Source organism: Saccopteryx leptura, chromosome 1 (genome assembly GCF_036850995.1).
Source record: "Saccopteryx leptura isolate mSacLep1 chromosome 1, mSacLep1_pri_phased_curated, whole genome shotgun sequence".
Lineage (NCBI taxonomy): Eukaryota > Metazoa > Chordata > Mammalia > Chiroptera > Emballonuridae > Saccopteryx > Saccopteryx leptura.
In genome coordinates, this window is record NC_089503.1 from 288,015,472 (window position 1) to 288,025,277 (window position 9,806).

At 40.6% G+C, this 9,806-nt stretch overlaps 1 pseudogene; it reads right to left on the bottom strand.

The window, feature by feature from the left end:
• Nucleotides 1-7,281: 7,281 nt before the first annotated feature.
• LOC136389354 (transcription elongation factor A protein-like 8) lies at nucleotides 7,282-7,626 on the bottom strand (annotated as a pseudogene).
• Between the last annotated feature and the right edge of the window lie 2,180 nt (nucleotides 7,627-9,806).

The window sequence follows — 9,806 nt, forward strand, 5'->3', positions numbered from 1 at the left end:
AACATCACATAAGGTGGCTGCCGCAAAATAAACATAACTTGAGCTTTGGTGTCATAAGATAGACAGTTTGTTAAAACACAGCGAGAGCAGGAAATGCTAAATATAGAATTATAAGTACTAACAGAAAGATTACTGTCTATTGTAGCAATCAAGAGTACATAAGGAGCCGGTACACAAGCCTGAACAAAAATATTCTGAGCAGGATAAGGGTAAGGCCTAACCAAATATGCTGGTGCAGCAGCTGCAATTAGCTGCCAAAGCTTTGTTTGATACCTGGTGGTTAATTCATCCTGATAAGTCAGCTGTGCAGGTATCCATCCAGCAGACTGCCAACGTGTGACGATTTTATTTAAAGGATTATATTTATCTGACCAACTGTAATCGTCTTTCATTTTCTGCACTAATTTTCTATAATCATATTCAGAATAAGGACTAGACCAATCTTGTACAGTGAAATTAACAGCATATGCAGTATAATTCATATAATTGTAATATGCACATTCTTGCCATGGGGGAAAACCAAATCTATTCTCCACAGACCACCAGTAAGGCTCTTGAGTTGCCTTTTTTGGTGGATAAAGTTCACATGGGTGAAATCCCTTAGGAGGCAATGTAACAGGATTATACTCATGGGTGTCAGGGCCTCCAGGCATTAAAATTGTGAGAGACCATAAGTCTCTTGTTGGGTGTCCAGGTTTATTACTTTTAGGAGAGTCAGTCAAAATAGTCTTAAGTGTAGTAGGAAAACATCCAGAAATCTTGTGAGTATTATTAAACATAAAACATATAGGTACCTTATCCGTTTTTCCATGAAATGAGAAATTTGAATCAGTTTTATGCATAATAAAAGAACTACATGATCCTCCCAAAAACTTAGTATGATTATTAAACACAGGTATATCATCTCCTCCCCAAGTAACAGGCTTAACTAATGGTGGATTTGGAATATAAGCCCAATAAAATTTGTTTTGTTCAGTAGCCTCAACATTAAGTACCTGAATTGAAAGTACAGCTAGCATAGCAATAAACATATTAACAGGGTTACGCTCTATATTTTGTTGACGACAAATTGAATCAGCCCTTTCAGACAACGCCTTCAACTGGCCCCAGGTTGGTGGGTTGACAGTTCGAGTAGAGCGAGCCTTCCGTTGGCCACGATAGCGAGGTCGTCTAGCTTTCTGTAGTGACAATCGCTGCATTACTCGAGTAACAGGATTATACAGAGAGCTCCTTGATGACCTCTGCTGGGAAGTCACTGATGACGCGGGTGGCACAGAAGTTTCCTTCTGGCTGGGAGGGGGCAGCAGATTTCTAGAAGTCTTAGTGGGATAAATTACTGATTGTCTTTTTAGAAATTGCAGCAGTGGGCGAGCAGGAAGATGAAATAAAACCTGCCCTGTAAAATTACTGAAAGCAATTTGAATTTCAATTCACAAATTTTTGACAAAGCATAGGACTGTTTTTCATTTCCTGGGGCAATACCTTCCACTGATATTTTTCATAAGGTTGTTTAAAATTTTCTGATGGCAGACTAGATACAAATCTTCGACAATCCTGTATAGCTAAAGGTATAGTAAAAAAGCAGTCCTGTAAATCTATAACAATTACACTGTAGCCATGAGGCACTGCAACTGGTGAGGGGTGTCCAGGTTGTAATGACCCCATATCTTCCATAGTGGCATTTATAGCCCTAAGGTCCTGTAGCAACCTCCATTTTCCTGATTTCTTTTTAATAACAAAAATAGGAGTATTCCATGGACTGTTAGAAACTTCTATATGTCCTTCCTGTAATTGCTGCATAACTAATTCTCTGGCTGCCTTAATTTTTTCTGAACTCAGGGGCCACTGTTCTACCCATACTGGGTTGTTAGATTTCCAGTTAATAGGATCGGCAGCAAATAACTCAGTGGCCCCAACTATAAATTTGTATATTCTATACCAAGTCTTCCTTGATTTTCTAACGTCTGACTTGGATATACTTGGCCCTGCTGTTTCTTTCCTAGCCCTCGATTAGGATCAAAACCCATCTGTAACATTTGTGCAGTTACTTTTGAATCTAGGCTGTACATGAAAACACCCATTTGTTCTAAAATGTCTCTCCCCCAGAGAGATAATGGTATACTTGAAATTACATAGGGGCAGAAAGTTCCTTGGTTATTGTCTTCATCCTGCCAGGTTAATATTTGAGAACTTTTAGCAACATTTGAAGCCTGGCCAAGTCCAACTAATGAGGTTGGAGTTGACTGAGTCGGCCAGGCTCGAGGCCAATCTTTGCCAGCAATGCAGGAGACGTCTGCCCCGGTATCTAAAAGCCCCTCGATTTCTTTTCCAGAAATCTTTAATTTCTTTAGTGGCCGAACTTTCTTAATTTCTTGTATCCAAAACACAAAATCACTGGAGCCAAAGGCACCTTCTCCCCGTTTTTGTTCAGATATAGGCTTTCCGATGGGACAGTAAGGCAATAGTAAAAGCTGAGCAATTCTTTGACCAGGATAAATCTCAAGCGTTTTAATTGGGGGAGCAATCATTATTTTTATCTCCCCTTCATAGTCTGAATCAATTATTCCTGGCATTACGTATATTCCTTTTAAAGATGTTGAACTTCTGCCAATTAATAATCCAACCATTCCTTTAGGAAGGGGACCTTTAACTCCTGTTGGTAATGTAACCGCCGGACTGTCAGGGGTTAATATTGCTGAGGCGGTGGAACAGAGGTCCAGTCCTGCGCTGCCTGGGGTTGCCCTGGTGAGGTCTGAGACGGACCGGAGTTGACAAATGGATTCAGGCTGGCCCCAATTGTTATCGGGGCCTGAGGCTGGCCCCCTTGCCAGTTTCCCTGATTGCTACTTTGATTACTTGTCAGATTTGAATTATGTGGGGGCTGCCATTCTATTCCTAAATTTGGTCCTAATGGCTGTCCGTTTTTGTGAAATTTAGAACGGCACTGCTTTGCCCAATGATATCCTTTTTGACAGCGTGGACACAAAGTCTTAGGCAATGGGACATTATTATTAGCATTATTAATTACGGGAGCTGTCCCTTGCACTCCTGGGCCTGCTTGCCCACTCTTGTTAGGGCATTGTCGGCTAAAGTGGCCCGTTTGATTACAAGTAAAGCAAGTAAGACTTCCCTTAGAGGAAGCTTCATTGACAGAAGGCATTTTTCCTTGATACATAGTCTTAATAAATTGAGGATACGTTTCTCCTTTCAAAGTTGCAGCAATAGTTACTCCCTGAATAAAAGCAGGATTTACATCCTGACAGGCTTTGATGAAATTCCCTATCATTCCTTCTCTCCTCACTGACCGCAACATGGCCTGGCAAGTGGAATCAGCATCTTCATAAGCCAACTGTTTAATTATAATATCTCCTGCCGCCTCATCCGAAACAACTCCTCTCACTGCTTGAATCAACTGAGCAACAAACTCCCCACAAGGTTCATCACCTTTCTGTTTTACTCCTACCACAGTAACATTTCCACCAGACGAAGCAGGCAACTTTCTCCAAGCTGATATAGCACAACCATTCACCTGCATCAAAGCCGGTTTAGAAAGTTTTAACTGTTCACTAACATCAGCAAACTCTCCCTCTCCCGCAATCATTCCTCCAATTACAGGATTATGAGTCCTCCGATTCCCAACTGCCTGCTGTTTAGCTTGCTCCTCATATTCAGCTCTCCAAAGGAGATAATTTCCTCCAGATAAACAAGCTTTAGCCACTTGTTCCCAATCATAAGGAGTCATCCAATTATGAGAAACTGTTTCCACCAAAGACATAGTATAAGGAGAGGTGGGTCCATATTGACTGCAAGCCATTTTCAACTCTTTCAATAATTTATAAGAAAGCGGCTCCCATGTAGGATCCTCCTCATCAAATTCACCAGCCACAGCCACAGGGAAACATAATGCCAAATCAGTTTCCCCTTGGTCGCAAGAAGCTTGAATTGCCTTCTGCAACCCTGTTAATTCTGATGATTTTTTCTTTTCATTAACATCTGGTGATTGTACTGGTAGAGGCAAAGACATTTTAATAGCCTTATTTTCATCCTTTTTGTCAGTCTTGGAGGGATATAATATGGGCAAGACTGTTTTTGACTTCCAATCCTCATTATCCCTATTATATTTAGCTGCCTCATCTTCTAATTCAGCCTCATCTTTTGGAGATAAAAGATTTTCACTATCATCCTGATGTTTACTTAATTTTAAAGAGGCCATAGCATGATTTGTAGTATCTTGAGACTGCCTTTTACTTCTAATTAACGGAGTCTCTTCTTTTGGAGGAGCAGTTGCCTTAGAAAGTTTATGCATCTCATGTTCTGGATTTAAGGCATCTTTAATCAAGCTCCATAAAGCAAATGTATCAACTGGAACCTTTTCTGGTCCATGTAGCTCATAATAAAGTTTTAAATCTTCTCCAACTTTAACCCATTTCTCAAAATCAAGCGTTCCCTCATCTGGAAACCATGGAGAACATTTTTGTACGAATTTCATAAAACGAGCTACTTGTTTAGTGGAAACATTAACTCCTTTTTTAGAAAGTGTATACTTAATGACTTTTATAAAGAGTCTTCTTTCTTTAGACTCAGTATGGCCCATGACTTCTCAAAATCTTAAGTTCTGAAATTCTCCACCTATCCTCACCCTGTCTTTCTTACAGGGGGGTCTGCAGCACCCTGAGTGGAGTCCTAGCCGTCCCGAGACAACGAGGGGGGATTACCTGTAGGTCCCTGTTTCAGGCGCCAAATGCCGGGGTCCAGCCCCGGGGGGGATCCAGGGGTCCCACAGGAAGAGACGGCGTCGGCGAAATCGAGTGAGAGAGCCGAATTCTTTTCTTTCTCTTTATTCTCCGGTTAGCATTTACTGCCAGGCATCTCTACCAAATGCTAGTATAGCTCCCTTTTTATACACGCACACCGAGTTACAATCACATGGTGTTAATTATTACTTTTGTTTCACTATGTTTTCATGTTTCCGGATAACAGTTAATTTACATCTATGAGTCACAAGTCAGGTAGCAAATCATTCAAAATACAAAATAACTTGAATAGTGATAACAACATCAGTAAAAGCTTTTAGAGTATTAGTTCTAAAAGGCTTGCCTCTAAAGAAATTAACATAACATTAAGAATAGCTTTCACCCAAAGATATGCAGAGTGGACTTGCAAGATAGCCCAGCAGCAACACAAGACATTCCATGGATTTCCCTACATTTTTAAATCTCATGAGAACATCTCATTGAGAAAGCCTAGCAATTGCCTTTAGTCAAAAGACAATTCTCTTAGTAAAACATTCTTTTCTTGCTGACTATGCTCTCATCCTAGGCCACACAATGGGCCATTCTATTATACCTTACCTAAGATACTATTGTCTAGTCAAATATTACTTATTTATTATATTTAAACACTAGTTAAGTTCTAGCTCTATTCTTCTCAGAATATACCACTATTTGCAGATCAAAGAAGAAAGGAATGTTTCTTTACTCTATTACATGAAAAGGCTAGGAGGAAAAATGTTGAATTAAGTGAAGGCCGAGAGGTGCTCTGTACACAGCCACTGCCTCTTACCTAGTCACAAGTCACAATCTATTCTTTCTAACATGATTAAGAAGGAATTCTCCTACAAACTTAACCCTTTATGAGGGATATCATAGCCAGCCTCTTATGTCTATGAGCCCAGTTCAAGGGGCTTACAGGCTTTTCTGTGGAACTCACACCCTCTGTCTCATTTCCAAAGAAATTACTACAAATCTACAGGGAAAGTACGGTACTATTATCCCTGTGCCACAAATAATAGCACACACCCAGAAAAAGGGGGGATATAAGGCCAGATTAATTCAAAAGATTAAAGGGGGAAGTATCATGCCTTTCCTTGCGGTGACTTTGTCAACCCGCAGCTGTTGGTCTTTACTGCGGTGACTCTATCTTCTTTTGCTGTGACTTTGTCAACCAGCAGTTGTGGATCTTCTTCTGCTGTGACCTAGTTAGCCAGCATTAGTGGATCGGCTCCCGACAAGGTATATGATTTAAAAATCTTCTCCACCATCTTGTGGATTGTTGTCTCACTTTCGTAATCATGTCCATTGCACCAAAGTTTTTAATTTTGATGAATTCCAATTTATCTATTTTTTTTCCTTTTGTCACTTATGATTATAGTATCAATTTAAGGAAGGCTTTATCTAACTTGAGGTTAGGAAAATTTACTACTATATTTTCTCCTGAAAGTTTTATATAGTTTTGCTCATATAATTAAGTCTCAGATCCATTTTGAGTTCATTTTTGGGTGTGGAATGAGGAAGGGGCTGTTATCAACTGAATTGTGGAACCAAAATTCATATGTTATAACCCTACACCCCAATGTGACCGCATCTGGAGATAGGGTATTTAGGAGGTAATTAAGGTTAAATGAGGTCATCAGGGTGGGTTCTTAATCTGAAAGGACTGTGGTTTTATTAGAAGAGGATGAGAGAGATTTTTCCTCTCATCATGTGAGGAAATAGGGAGAAGGCAGCCATCTGCAAATCAAGAAAAGAGATCTTACCAGAATTTGACTGCTAGCACCTTGATATTGAACTTCTAGTTTTCAAAATAGAAAATAAATTCCTCCTATTGTTTAAACCATCTACTTTATGGCATTTGGTTATGGTGGCCTGTACTGAGTAATATGGGAGTCCGCCTCATTCTTTTTTTCTTTCTTTTTTTCTGTAATAATTGCCAGTTTTATTCCTCTGGCTAGGAGATCCAGAGGTAATTAGAGGTTTATATTTTAATAGTTATTTCATCAAGAGTTTAGGTGCCCCCATTGCCCTTATAAGCTGGCTGCAAATTACTTGATTCTCTTATTAAAATTTTTTAAAATTCTGTCTGTGACGTGTGTTCATTAAAAAATACATATAAGCAAAAGGAAAACACACCACACAGAAATATGCAGTTAAGTTTTTGATGTATGTATGCATACACACACAGGCACACACAGTTTGAGTTTTTATCCTACATTTGTGAGTTGATACTAAATATACTGCTTTGTAACTTGTTATGTGTTACTTTACAATATGGAATTAACATATTTTCGTGCATTTGTGTGAAACTTCCCAATTGAAAAATAGGCCTGGAGAATAGATCAAAATACAAAATACAGTAAGATGCTGGTAATAAGGAAACCGCCTAAAACAAAATTCCACCGGATGATTAAAAGTAAAATGAAGGTAAAAGATCTGTTAGAAAAATGCTAACAGAAAGAAAGCAGGGGCCAGATTTTACAATCAGATTTTAAAAAAGAAAAGGAATTCAAGTCCTAAAGCACACAGGATGAGGACGTCTGTGTGAATGTCTTTGCTTGCAATGCATCATCACAAACTTGTTTCTTACTCTTTTACTTCTTCCCTAAGCCTCTCCAATGCATCTACTCCTCTTAACATTTCTTCAGGGCTGAAATGCCTAAGGGGCGACTCTTTAACGTTGGACTGGCTGAGTCAGCTGGCTTCTAAGGCTTCCTTCTGCCTCCTGGCTCACACCTTCGGAAGGCTGAGGATTTCCTTCTGCCTCTTGTGGTCCATCTTCTGGAGAGTGGTCTTTGTCAGCCTCTGGCATGTTCTGTGGGTTTCCTTCATTTTCCTCAGAAGACTTCTGCATGTTGAATATTTTTCTATTATTTCCTTTTTGAATAAATTAATCCTGCAGAGATCCAAGAGATGTTCTTCCTTCTTCCCTCATTTGATTTGTGTCGTGCCCCAAAGACCAGGAGCCCTGAAAGGATCCAGGGCCTTTTTCTCCTCCAGCAATATGGAGCTGCTGCAGGGAAGCAGGCCCTGGACTATAAGGATTTCTGCACACAAGGACTCCCTCCAGCCTTGTTCTTTTGCATGTGGATACCCAATTGTCCCAGTACCATTTGATGAAAAGACTAGTCTTCCATACTGAGTTGTCTTGGTTCCAATTACTCTTAAAATAGCTCAGGACAGAGACTAGGATCTATCCAAATTTTCTGTGAGCAGAGGAGAAACAGTGAAATAAATAATACCATTCTAGATGCCTCAATTCCTAAGTAGATCAGGACACTCTAGAATTTTGATTTGAAGCTTTGTCCATACTAAGCACGGACTTCTTTGCCAGCATTTATTAGTAGCTCAAGTACCCTTGCGTCTGTTTTCATCGGCAAGATAGTCAAGACAAGTGACATCAAGCACAGGAAACTTCACCATAATAAAGCCGTTCCAGTGTTCTGGGGCTCAGCTGGTGCCACTGTGGGAAATGAGCAGAGGGAAACAGGAGGGAGGGCCAGGTGAGGACCTGTGTCTGAGTGGGTACATATTTAGTAACAGTTTTCGTAATAAACCTATAGATTTTTACAAAAACCTAAATCTCAACCAAAGAAAGAAAAGCTTTGTCTACCTAGTTCTTTTTCCTCATAGCCCATGGCCAAGTTTCATTCCTGCTCCAAACCAACATTGAAAGAGGAAAGAAAAAAGCAACAAACAACAAAACCCCCTTTTGCTCCCTGAAGCACACAATAGATTCATTGATCTGAGAACAAGTTAGTTCAATTGCTTGCTTTACCTTGTTGGGGGGGGTGGGGATGGGACAAAAAAGGCCTATAAAAACATGGCTTGTGGGAAAAGGCGGGATTACTTTAAAAAGCTTTTCTTTGTTTCTGTGGACATGCTACTCTACAGAGCCTGAGTTGTGTAGGGAGCAGTACCCGGGCTAAAAGGCTTTGCAGATTGGTCATGGCTAAGCTACTGATCCAACCTGTGGTTCGGGCAAAACCAGAAGTCGTCCTAAATTACCCACAGGAGAGACAAGCACAGTGATTCCTCTATAAGGACACACTCTTCGATTTCTACACTTCAGCTTTCAAGGATACCTCTGTGACACCCCCTTCCGCCCCCTGAGACATAGGAGTCTTTCCTCTACCCCATTCTCTATTCTTTGGATAGGATAAAGAACTGAAAACTACAAGCAGTGAGGTTAACCCTCTGTGCATGCCTCAGTTAGCAGTGTGGCTAGGTGTCCCCACTTAGGAGGCTAATTCTAGGGTGGATTTTCTGTTCAAATTTTCAAAGCTACGATAAAGTTTGCACAGACTATGGGCATATTGCAGATTTTCAGACACTACGTGCATTGTTATCTTCAAGACTGCAAGTGAGGAAAGTGACTGAGGCAGCACTGATGGCATGCATTGCCTCTTCTTGGTGGGGAGAGGGCAGTCCTGGGGAAAGGGGACTTGCTCAGCTCCTGCCCACACTGGGCCACAGCTACAAGGATTACCTTTTAGTAGGAGGTGGTAGACATAGGCGGGTAGATTATTTTTTCTTCTTTTTTAAATTTTGCATAACTAGATATTAAATTAAACTCTTCTTGTTGCTTAGGAGATGGGCACAGTTCCTAAAGTCTGAGAATATTATAATAGGTGCTAAGTAATTCCTTTTTGTTGCCACATTTAAAAGAATGTAAAGTGGGGCCACTATTCAACATGTGCTAAGAAATGGTGAAACAAGATCTGTTAGCATTATAGTCACCACTTCCAACCTTTAAAAAAGAGTTGGAAAGAAGAGCCCAGGGTGAGGATTCCTTTGGAGGTAGCTGTTAGAGTGCCTGTCCGCTCTCCTCCCAGGGGGAGAGGGGTGAGGGCATGTCCCTCTCACTTGACGCCAAGTGAGAGGAGTTTCAGGGTAGGTCTTATACTCTCTGGAGGGGGAGGAGTGTAAGGGCTGATAGGGAAAGAGTCCAGCCTGAGGCAGAGAAGAAATGAAAAAAGGGAGAGAAAGGGGGACTGAGCTGCAGGAGTTGGAGCTGTCCTTATTTTTAGACAG